The 11,092-nt window shown below is 45.3% G+C and overlaps 1 long non-coding RNA gene across 1 annotated transcript; it reads left to right on the top strand.

Annotated features, from left to right (window-relative positions):
- Window positions 1–6,349: 6,349 nt before the first annotated feature.
- Window positions 6,350–10,753, top strand: LOC144309064 (uncharacterized). The gene is made up of 3 exons (XR_013375196.1): window positions 6,350–6,550; window positions 8,213–8,370; window positions 10,578–10,753. It is a non-coding gene; the product is annotated as an uncharacterized LOC144309064 (long non-coding RNA).
- Window positions 10,754–11,092: the final 339 nt, after the last annotated feature.

Raw genomic sequence — 11,092 nt, forward strand, 5'->3', positions numbered from 1 at the left:
CTGATGCTGAGGTATTACATGCAATCGAAAAACCAAGGGTGCAATAGAAAGCCCGAGCAAGCTCATGATGCAACCCTGCCCGAGTTACACGTGCTTCCCTTCCCCCACCGCCTGCTGGTGGGAGCGCTGCGTTTTTTCCGCCTGTAGGGTCACATTGTGGTTGATTGATTCTCCTTTCGCCTTGCTCAGTCATTCAGATTTGGAAAGTAAATAACAAGTTGACATCATTACAGCTCTCGGCTTTACGGGGACGCGGCCCTCGGCTACCGCACACTCTCGAGTAGCCGCGCAGCCCAAACTGGCCCTCGGGCTGGCCAGCCCTGCCGGTCGTTAGCCGCTTGGAAATTCGGAGCTGAGCTCGGTGAAAAGCCTCTCTGGACCTTTTGATGACTCGGCAGGTGCCAATCATTGAAAGGATAGGAAAGGGGTGGGAATCCTCGCTCCCCACTGTGACCACCGGTGTGTGGCCGATTCTGACAGCTGGCCTTTGGTGTAGCAGTGAGAGCCAGCGAGCTCAGAATCCATCCTGTCTCTTGGGTAATGTCCCAACAATCCCAAAGGTCTTCCATAAGTAGGGAGCCTGGCTTATCCTAGGCCCCCTCTTCCTGTCTGTAAGACCCCAGACAGGAAAATACACCGCCTACCTTTATCATGATGTCACTGAAATTTCCTCTTTCTGAAATGCTAGATGAGTGGTAGGTAGGTGGTAAATTAGACTCTTTTATCTCATGTGTTTTGCAGATCTCTCAAAAGTGTGTGTCTTATGAAGTGGGAGAAAACAAGGGAAACAGGAAATAGAGCAGAGCAGGAAAGGAGCTATTGCATTGTGAAAAAAGCTAAAGGTTAATAGGGAGAGTGTGAGCAGCGATGATTTCCACCGGCATCCGCGGCTCAGGATCTATCTATATGCCAAACAATTATTTTTGGTTTTCCTGGCTGGAGGGAGCTGACAAGAGCCTGCTTGCAACAAATGCTATCAGTATTTCCCCCTAAACAGTAGCCAAAATTTTAATTAAAAGGCAGGAGGAGCCCACGCAAATATACTCAACTAATTTGACGAAATTAAATGCAAAGGCATTTTAATGGAGAAAGAATATCCTTTTTAATGAATGGTTCTCTAGAACAATTGGACCTCCATATGCAAAAAAAAAAAAAAGAAAGAAAAAACCACCATATTCTAGCTATAGACCTTGTGCTTTTCGCAAAAACTGACTCAAAATGAATCATAAGTCTAAATGTAAAAAGGCAACACTATAAATCTTCCAGAAGGTAACATAGGAGAAAATCTAGATGACCTTGGGTTTAGCAGTGAGTTTTTACATACAGCCCCCAAAGCATGATCCATTAAAGAAAAAACTATTAGGTTGAACATCAAAATTAAAAACATCTACTCTGCAAAAGACCCCATTGAGAGAATGAAAAGACAAGCCACAGCCTGGGAGACAATATTTGCAAAATCCATATCTGATTAAGGGTTGTATCCAAAATTTACAGAGAATTTTTAAAGCTCAATAAGAAAGCAACCTAATTTTAAAAACGGGCAACAGATCTGGAAATACTTCCTGGAAGAGATACTCAAGTGGCAAATAAGCATATGAAAAGATGTTGAACATCATATATCACTAGGAAGCTGCACATTAAAACAAAATACTGGGGCACCTGGCTGGCTCAGTAGGAGGAGCCGAGGAGCGTGTGATTCTTGATCTCAAGGTTGTGAGTTTGAGCCCCACACCAGGTGTGGAGGTTACTTAAACTTTAAAAAGTAAGTAAATAGAACAAAATACCATCTCACATCTATTAAAACAGCCGCCCTCCCTCCCCAGTGACAACACCAAATGCTAACAGGATGCAGACCAACATACATTGCCTGTGGAATACAAGATGGTGTGACCACTTCAGAAGACAGTTTAGCATTTTTCCAAATGCTAGACACAGTCTTACCGTATAATCCAGCAATTGTGCTCCCACATATTTACTCAACTAAGTTGAAGACTTGTGTCTACACAAACCCCGCAGGGGGGTGTTTATCATGACTTTACTCATAATGGCTGTACATGGAAAGCAGCCTAGATGCCCCTCAGGAGGTGAATGGAGAAAGTGGGGCACATCCCTACAACGGAATACTATTCAGCAATAAACAGGAATGAGCTATCAAGCCCTGAAAAGACATGGAGGAACTTTAAATGCACGTCACTAAGGGAAAGACACTCATCTGAAAAGGCTCTATGCTAAATGCTTCCAACTCTGTGAAGCTCTGAAGAAAGCAAAACTAAAAAGGTCAGCAAATGCCAGGGGTTCTGGGGATGGAAGAGGAGTGATGGACAGCTGGAGCACAGGCCATTTTCAGAGCAATAAAACTATTCCAAATGATACTGTAACAGCAGATACACGACATTGTACATTTGTCCAAACACTTAGAACTGCACAACAGGAAGAGTGAACTCTAATGTAAATTATGGATTTTATCCATATTGATTCATTAATTGTAACATATGCCCCCACACTGAGGAAAGATGTTAGCACTGTATGTGAGAGGCAGACACTATGGGAATTCTGCATTCACCCTAAATTGTTTTGTAGATCTAAAACTGTTCTTTAAAACAAAAATTCTGGGGCACCTTGGGTGGCTCAGTCGGTTGGGCATCTGCCTTTGGCTCTGGTCATGATTCCGAGTTTCATGATCAAGCCCTCTGATGGGCTCCTTGCTCCTCAGGGAGTCTGCTTTCCCCCCTCTCCCTCTATCACTCCCGCTACTTGTGCTCTCCCACTCTCCCTCTCTCAAATAAATAAAACCTTAAAAAATAAAAGAGTAGGACGAGGTATCAAACTCCTTACGAGACTTAATGTCCAGTTTTTATTGACTCCAGTACCAGTATCCCCTAGGCTCATCTGACTTTCAAAGATTCCTAACACATAGGCCAAGATTTGTTTCCATGAGTGGCCCCTTCAGAAAGCCCTGAGATTCCGAGACTGACACGCTGGATGTCACAATGAGCCTTCCTTGACGTTCACAGAGCATGCCTTAACTTTGAGTAAGTGCCCACCACGATCTTTGCTTATGAAAAAGGGAGCGGGGCAGGGGTTGTTGGGTATGTGTGCTTTCCAACTTTATGTAACGACCTCGGACCTTTCTTTGCTCTGGGGTTTGCTTCCAATTTTCCTTAGAGAGACTGAAAACAAACTATGAAAGGAGCTGGTGGTGGCAGGTGGTCGCACATGAGTTGTTACTAGAAGTGAACAGGAGAGAGGACAAAGAGGTCCCTCACCTGCCGTGGATGTGATGACAGACTCCTCTGTTCCCCTTGATCTGGATAGGCATCAGTCTTTTTTTTAATATGATGGTATGGGGTGAATTTTGCGTCCTCCTCCCAGCCAAAAAAAAAAAAAATCCTATGTGGAAGCACTAGACCCCACTCCCTTAGAATATGACCCAACTAGGAGATACAGCCTCTAAAGTGGTAAATAAGTTGAATGCAGTCATTAGGGGAGAGCCCTTATGCAATGTGACTGGTGTCCTTGTAAGAAAACTTGATTAGGACACAGACACACAGGCAAGACCATGTGAGGACACTAAGAGAAGACAGCCTCTACATGCCAAGGAAAGAGGCCCCAGGAGAAACCAATCCGACAGACACCTTGCTATTGAGCTCCTAGCATCCAGGATTGTGAGAAAATAAATTTCTTTTTCAACTACCCAGGCTGCGGTGCTTTGTTATGCCAGCTCTAGGAGACTAATGCATGGGAGTTGTTGCTTTTTTTTTTTTTTTCCATTTGGGATGTCACATTCAGTTCACATCATTTGAATACTGAGAACACCTTGCATTTGGTAGGGGGTGTTCATGCAGGATATCGGATCTGATTCTCCCAGTAACGCTGCAGGGCAGGGGTTTTTATCTCCAAAATTCAGAGAAGACAGAACCTAAGAGGTTAAAGGTTCAAGGGAAGGGGGTTTGTAACCATTTCTATGCCTTATACCTTCTTTTTTTTTTTTAAAGATTCATTTATTTATTTATGATAGACATAGAGAGAGAGAGAGAGGCAGAGACACAGGAGGAGGGAGAAGCAGGCTCCATGCTGGGAACCCGACATGGGACTTGATCCCGGGACTCCAGGATCGCGCCCCGGGCCAAAGGCAGGCGCCAAACCGCCGAGCCACCCAGGGATCCCCCCTTATACCTTCTTAAGTCATTCAGTGAATATTGTTTCTAAATGCATAAAATACATAAAATATTGCATAGGATTACAGAGAGGCCCAATTCTGTTAAAATACAGTCATCAAATATTTTTTAGAGTTCTAATACAGTCATGCACGTGCTGCTTCTTTCCCAATACTTCCAACAGTAAGCTCTAGAAGTGGCTCTAATAACTTCTGTCATTTCAAAATAGTGATGAGTATAAACCAAATCTGCTTCAACTGTAACCTGCTCTAAAAATACATCAGACTTCTCTTGGTGACAAATTGGTAACAAATTAAAGATACTGCTAATGCTGCTGTCATTCATCTGAGAGCAATATAGTCACAGTCGTCTGAAACGCTGAATTTCAGTTAGTGATTAGAGCTCCTATCCTAATGTGGCCAAGTCCCTGCCCGTGTGCGATCACAGGCCCCGGACATCCATCCCTGGGATCTTCCTGTCCAGGGAGAAGGTGTCAGCTGGAACCCTTGGTCCTCTATTGCCCTTCCCCTTGCCAGGACTCCTCATGCCGCCACCACGGACCCCTCCCCAGGGACCCGGATCTGACCGGCCGGGCACGTGGCACCAAGCGTGGGAAGGAGGAGTTCCCCAGGGAGCTGAAGCTCCCTGCCCTGATGGAGCATCTGTTCTACAACAGGAGTTGGCAGATGACAGCTCCTATACCTTGTCTGGACAGCCCACAAGCTAAGGATACCTTTTCTAAAGGATGGCGGGTGGGGTGGGGGTGGGGGGAGGGCTGGATCCATAGAAGAATGATACCTGGTGACATGTGAAAATTATCTGAAATTTGAATTTCAGTGCCCATCAATCAAGTTCCATTGCAGCACAAGAACGCCCAACCCTTTACTGCTTCCAGCGCCCTGACGGCAGCGTTAAGTGGCTGCTACATACCCTGTGGCCCACGAAGCATGAATAACACCGACTGTCTGGCAGGTTCCAGAAAGTTTGTTGACCCTTGTTTCTGAGAGACCGAATGAGTCAAGGTTCTTCACATAACTTGTTAACTTTTCCCTATGAAGATTTTTAATCCTCACTCTAGTGTTGTTTTGTTTTTTTTTTTCAACAGATTTTTCAGAATACGTTAAATTAAGAGGCACTTTTTAGGGGGGCGTCTGGGTGGCTCAGTTGGCTAAATATCTGACTCTTGATTTCGGCTCAGGTCAGGATCTCAGGGTCGTGGGTTCAAGCCCTGTTGGTATCCATGCTTAAATAAAAAAAAAAAAAAAAAAAGCACTTTTAATTTAAGAAAAAAGACAAGGACAATCGTGGTAGAAAACAAGCACAGATTGTGTTTAGGGACCAGCCTCATCCTGTTAGTGGATGTTGATGTATTCTAGAAGAGCATAAGTGCCTGCGGCTAGGGCACAGCCATCCACTTGGGGAGACGAAAGGTCATCAGAAAAGACTCAGGAAAATTAAATGTTACCCTGATAGGCGTACACGGTGGTGGGCAAAGGAAGAACCGAGACTATAGGAACTCCACATTTTTTTTCTATGTAACAGAGTTTTCTCACAGCTTTTAGACGTTTTCAAGATGACCTCACCGATCATCATAACAACCTAGGAAATGGGTGCGGAGATACAATTAGGATCATATCCATTTTACAGAGGTTGCAAGTTGAGTCCCCGGTTAGTGGCTGTACCAGTTTCCAATCGCTGCTGCAACAAATTACCGCACACCTGGTGGCTTCAAACCAACGTGTGATCTGACCACTGTGGAGGCCCCAAGTCCCCCTGGGCACCACAGCGCTAACTAATACCAAGGTGGTGGCAGGGTGGTGGCCTCCTGGAGGTCCGGGGGACAGCCGTGTGTCCCTGCCTTTCCCAGCATCCAGAGCCCACATCCCGTGGCACCTCTTGCAGGTGTTGTCCTCTTGACATCGCACAACTGCCACCTGACATTCGGTCTCCCTCTTCCAGTCGAGTCGCAGACGTCCTCCTGGTGATGCGATCGGGCCGACCCCTGGCTGCCATCACAATCTCTCCATGGCAAGCTTCTCCAGTCAGTCACCTCTGCAGAGTCCCTGAGCCTGCTACTCTCAAGGGACTCTCAAATAAATAAATAAAATTAAGAAAAAAAAAAGAGGCAAAGCCAACTCAAATCCCTCAAATGACTCCAAAACCCATGGTCTTTCTAACATTAACCCCGTTGCCTGTGAATCAGTGAATAATTTCACAGTCCACCCACCCAGCAACACCCAAAACAGTGACGGAAAACACGGCCCAGGTCTCCTCAAAGTGCACAGGACAGGAGAGAGCTCCGATTCTGCCCAAATAATACGCGGGCATCGGAGCGACGAGCTAACAGGAGATTATCATTTCCCACGGGCCGTCCTTCCTCCCCTTCTCTTTCGGTAAGAATATTTTGTTATAAGAAACTATGTGCTTTTTCCCCCCTCCCTTTGTTTCTGCTTCTGCCTGGAGTGTTTAAAGCTGGCTGGAGAGAACAAGCCTGCCAGAGAGGCCGGCTTTATAAATAGTTGCCGCACAAAACTCCTCTCCCACGTCGAGAAGCACAACACCGCAGCGACAAAGGAACCCCAGCAGTTTCAAGAAAAGCACAGGTGAAACCGAGTGGAGGTGGAACGTTTGCCTTCTCTCCACTGCCTTTGTCATCAAGTCTTTTTGATGTTGTTTTTACAAAACGAACAGCCACCTGATAAGATCAGACGTGTGTCCTGCGCGCATCGCATATACCGCAGCCACCCCCTCCTGGGTACAAACCCGAGAGAGGAAAACGTAGGTTTACGCAAAAATGTGTCTACAAATAGCTTTATTCAGAGTGGCCAGAAGCTGGCAACAACCCAGATGTCCTGGGATGGAGGATCGGATCAAGGAACCGAGCACACACGTACCCTGGAGCACTAACGGGCCCCAGCAGGACACGGGCTCCGGCCCCGCACTGCACGTGGATGTGCCACACGGTGAGGCCCGTCTCAAAGGCCAACGGTCCCCTTGATGCCATTTACAGCACTTGGCTCTCTACAATAGGCAAAACTACTGAGATGATTATTTGCTGGGGTCAGGGGTCAGGGAAGACATCGACTACAGAGGGCTAAGGGGCAGTTTTGTGTGTCTGTGGTGGGGGCAGTGACCAAGCTGTTCACTTGATTTGGGTGCTGCTTACGTCATTGCAAATGTTGGCCAGAGCTCATAGGCCTGGACTCTGGAAGGTGGGCTTGACTATACTCACATTACACCTCAATAAAATCGACTTCAGAAACCAAAAAAAAAAAAAAAAGGAAGAAAGAAAATCCAGAATTGGAGGAAAACACTGTAAAATCTCAATGAAATGACAGCACGGGGCTTTCCTGCAGTACCTGCATACGGATATGTCTTTTTGTTTGTTGTTATTTTGACTAGATCATAGCCACTTGATAAGATCAGAAATATGTCATGTAAAATTCTTCAAATGTCCCTAAGGGAGTGTGGAAAGGAGTGATCATTTTAATGTACTTTTGAGATAATAATGAGAATGAGTCACATTTCTATAAATAAGTCTCTCAGATAAAACTCCCCCCCACTCCCGGCAGCCCCCACCAGCACATGGCCATCCGTGCTCGGGCCGGGGGCTTACTGTGACCAGACAGAGGCTTTCCCAGGAACTGTCTGAGCAGAGCCTAAGAGCTCGGAAGTAAGGAATGCTTTCTGGAATGGAGAAACAAAACGTATGCTCCCCAAAGGGTAGTTTGCCTGTGCAGAGATCCCCTTGGATGACTAAAATAGCTTTTCCAAATGAGTAGATAATCCCAAGGTGGTTTGAATTTTTAGATGCTAAAGTTCTACCCAGAATGGTAAAAGTCGAAAATGGGAAGGTTTCATATGTGAGCTAAGAATATGAAATGATGGCTGCACCTCCCCAAGCTTGCTGTGGTTTTATACAAAGAGGACAAAAGTAGGCAGGACAGCTCCCGCACTACACATGCAGTTCTAGTTTTAAGAGATCTTAATGTTTACGGAGGCATTGTATATGTAAAAAAATGTAAATAAAAACTTAAGACTGTCCAAAAACCCAGCAGCTCCATCTCATCCTCGAAAAACATTAGACAAACTCAAACCGAAGGACTGTCTACAAAACGCCTCGACCCACATTCCTCAAAACTGTCAAGGTCATCAAACACAAGGAAGGACGAGAGCCTCTCACAGCCCAGAGGAGCCTATGGAGTCATGATGAGTAAGTGTAATGTGGTATCCTGGGTGTGACGTGAGTCAGAAAAAGGGACATTAGGGGAAAGCCCAGGGAGATGCAGATAGAGTCTGGAGTCTGGGCAATAGCATTGGAGCGCGGTTGACTGTAAACCATGGGGAGGTGAGGTGTTGTCAGTAGGGGAACTGAGTGAAGGGTAAACAGAACTCTCGGCCCTAGCTTTCCATAACTCTAAAAGTGCTCTAAAATTTAAAAATTTGGGCAGTCCGGGTGGCTCAGCGGTTTAGCACTGCCTTCAGCCCATGGTGTGATCCTGGAGACCCGGGATCGAGTCCCACGTCGGGCTCCCTGCATGGAGCCTGCTTCTCCCTCTGCCTGTGTCTCTGCCCCTCTCTCTCTCTCTCTCTCTGTGTCTCTCATGAGTGAATAAATAAAATCTTTTTAAAAATTAATAAAATAAAATAAAATTTAAAAATTTGCTTAAACACATTACAATGCTTTCAGTTGACCTGAGAGCATTATCTTTAGATGTAAAACATTTTTGTATCATCACAGACACACAATTACATTTTTTAAGAAATTGAGAATGATGTCACTTGAGAATCTCTGTGAAGAGTGGGGAGAGAGAACGGGTCTTGGGCAGGGATCAGGAAAACTGTGTGTATAAAATAATTCAAGCCGTATAGACAGAAGACATATACACACATGGATTTCTTGTGTACTTAGAGAAAAAATAAACATTAGTAAGTGGTGGGAGAACCGCTCTTCTGACTTTGCCTGCACTTACGTCCACACTGCCATCCCACCGCCGCCCTGGGCCATGCTGTTCTGGAAATGTCTCCTGTTTGTGCCTGACTCCTACACCTGCTGTTTCTCCTGCAGGGTTTGCTCCTTGCCCTGCCTCTTCCTGGCCCATCAGGGCACTAAAGGTTCTGTTGGGATGCGGGCCGCCCCCTCCATCTCCATCACGTGTCTCATGGGCCAACATACTCAAAGTGTTCTTGTTCATTTGTTCATGTTGTCTTTTCTGCTCACTGGAATATGAGCTCAGCGGAGGACAGGTGGTGAGACTAGAGGGATGGGAAGGGAAGGCAGATGTCATGGTCCTTTGACATGTCCACTTGGCGAAGCTAAGTCCACACTTATTTACTCAAACACTGTGTCCATTTAGTAGGGTTGCTGTAACACAAGACCACAAACCGGGTGGCTTAAACAGCACAAATTTACTTTCTCACAGTTCTGGAGGCCAGAAACCTGAAATCAAGATGTCAGGAGGACAGCATTCCCATTGACAACTCTAGGACAGAATCTTCTTTTCTTCCTCCTCCTCCTCTTCCTCCTCCTCCCCCTCCTCCTCCCCCTCTTTCTTCTTCTTCTTTTTCTTCTTCTTCTTTTTCTTCTTCTTCTTCTTCTTCTTCTTCTTCTTCTTCTTCTTCTTCTTCTTCTTCTTCTTCTTCTTCCTTTTTGTAGGCTCCACATCCAGTGCACAGCCCATTGTGAAAATCAAACTCATGAGTGTGAGATCACGACCTGAGCCATAGTCAAGTGTTGGATGCTCAGCCACCTAAGCCACCCAGGAACCCCAAGCATCCTTCTTTTCTTCTTCCAGCTGTTGGTGGTAGCCAGCAATGCATGGTTTTCCTAAGCTTACAGTTGCCTCATTCTGATCTCTGCCACTATCTTCACGTGGATTTTTTTCTTCCTGTGTATACGCGCGTGTGTGTGTGTACCCAAATCTCTGCCTCTTTTCCCTAAGAGATTACCAGTCATTGGATGTAAGATTTCCCCTAATCCAGTATGGCCTCATTTTAACTTGATTCCATCTGCAAAGGCCCTTTTTCCAAATAAAGTCAAGGGTTAGGATTTTTTGGAGGGGACACAATTCAACCCACTACAAACACTAATCTAAATGTTGCCATGGAGGTGTTTTCTAGATGTGATTAAGGTCCATAATCAGTTGACTTAAAGCAGGGGAAATTATCCTGAGTAATCGATGTGGGCCTCATGCAATCAACTAAGAGGCCTGCAGAACAGGGTTGAGATTTCCCCAAAAATGAAGAAATTTCTCCAGGGGACAGCAGTTTCACTGAATTTCTGAGAGAATTCTAGCCTGCCCCTCCTAAGTGCATGCCCTACAGATTTCAGGCATGCCTAGCCATCCCCAACAATGGCACAAGCCCATTCCTTGCAATAAATCTCTTAGCATGTATTTTTTGTTGTTTTTTTTTTCTCAGGCTGAATCCTGACTGCTTTATCCAGATCCAAGAATTGCCTTGAATTTATCAGATATATAAACACAGGATCACAAATCCTACTGCAGCTACAAACCAAGGAATGTGATTTCTTTATTTGCAACAGTAAATTGCATGAAAATGCTCATGATATGCCTTGAATATAATCCAAAATATTGTGGGTGAAAATATCAAGTCATTTATAAGAAGAACTAGAAATAAATCATCTTCAACGCTAAAAAATGAGAGTGGTAGATAAATGAGTTCGCAAATGCCACAACTAATGTTTCTGAGTCGCTAGGTTCAGATCATGTATAAACTTACATCTTAAAAATCAACTTAGCATCTTGGTTCTGCCTCAACAATAGTTGAGGCTTGTCCAAAGGCTGTCCCCAGGACATCCGCATCCGTTGGGATTGGTTGGCAGTAGTGGCCAGGAACTAGAGCTTTTCCAAAGAAGAAAGTTGATGAGCCCCCAAGAGAGAGGGGGAAGGGAGGACAGTGAGGGATAGAACGGG

This window comes from Canis aureus, chromosome X, assembly GCF_053574225.1.
Source record: "Canis aureus isolate CA01 chromosome X, VMU_Caureus_v.1.0, whole genome shotgun sequence".
Classification (NCBI taxonomy): Eukaryota; Metazoa; Chordata; class Mammalia; order Carnivora; family Canidae; genus Canis; species Canis aureus.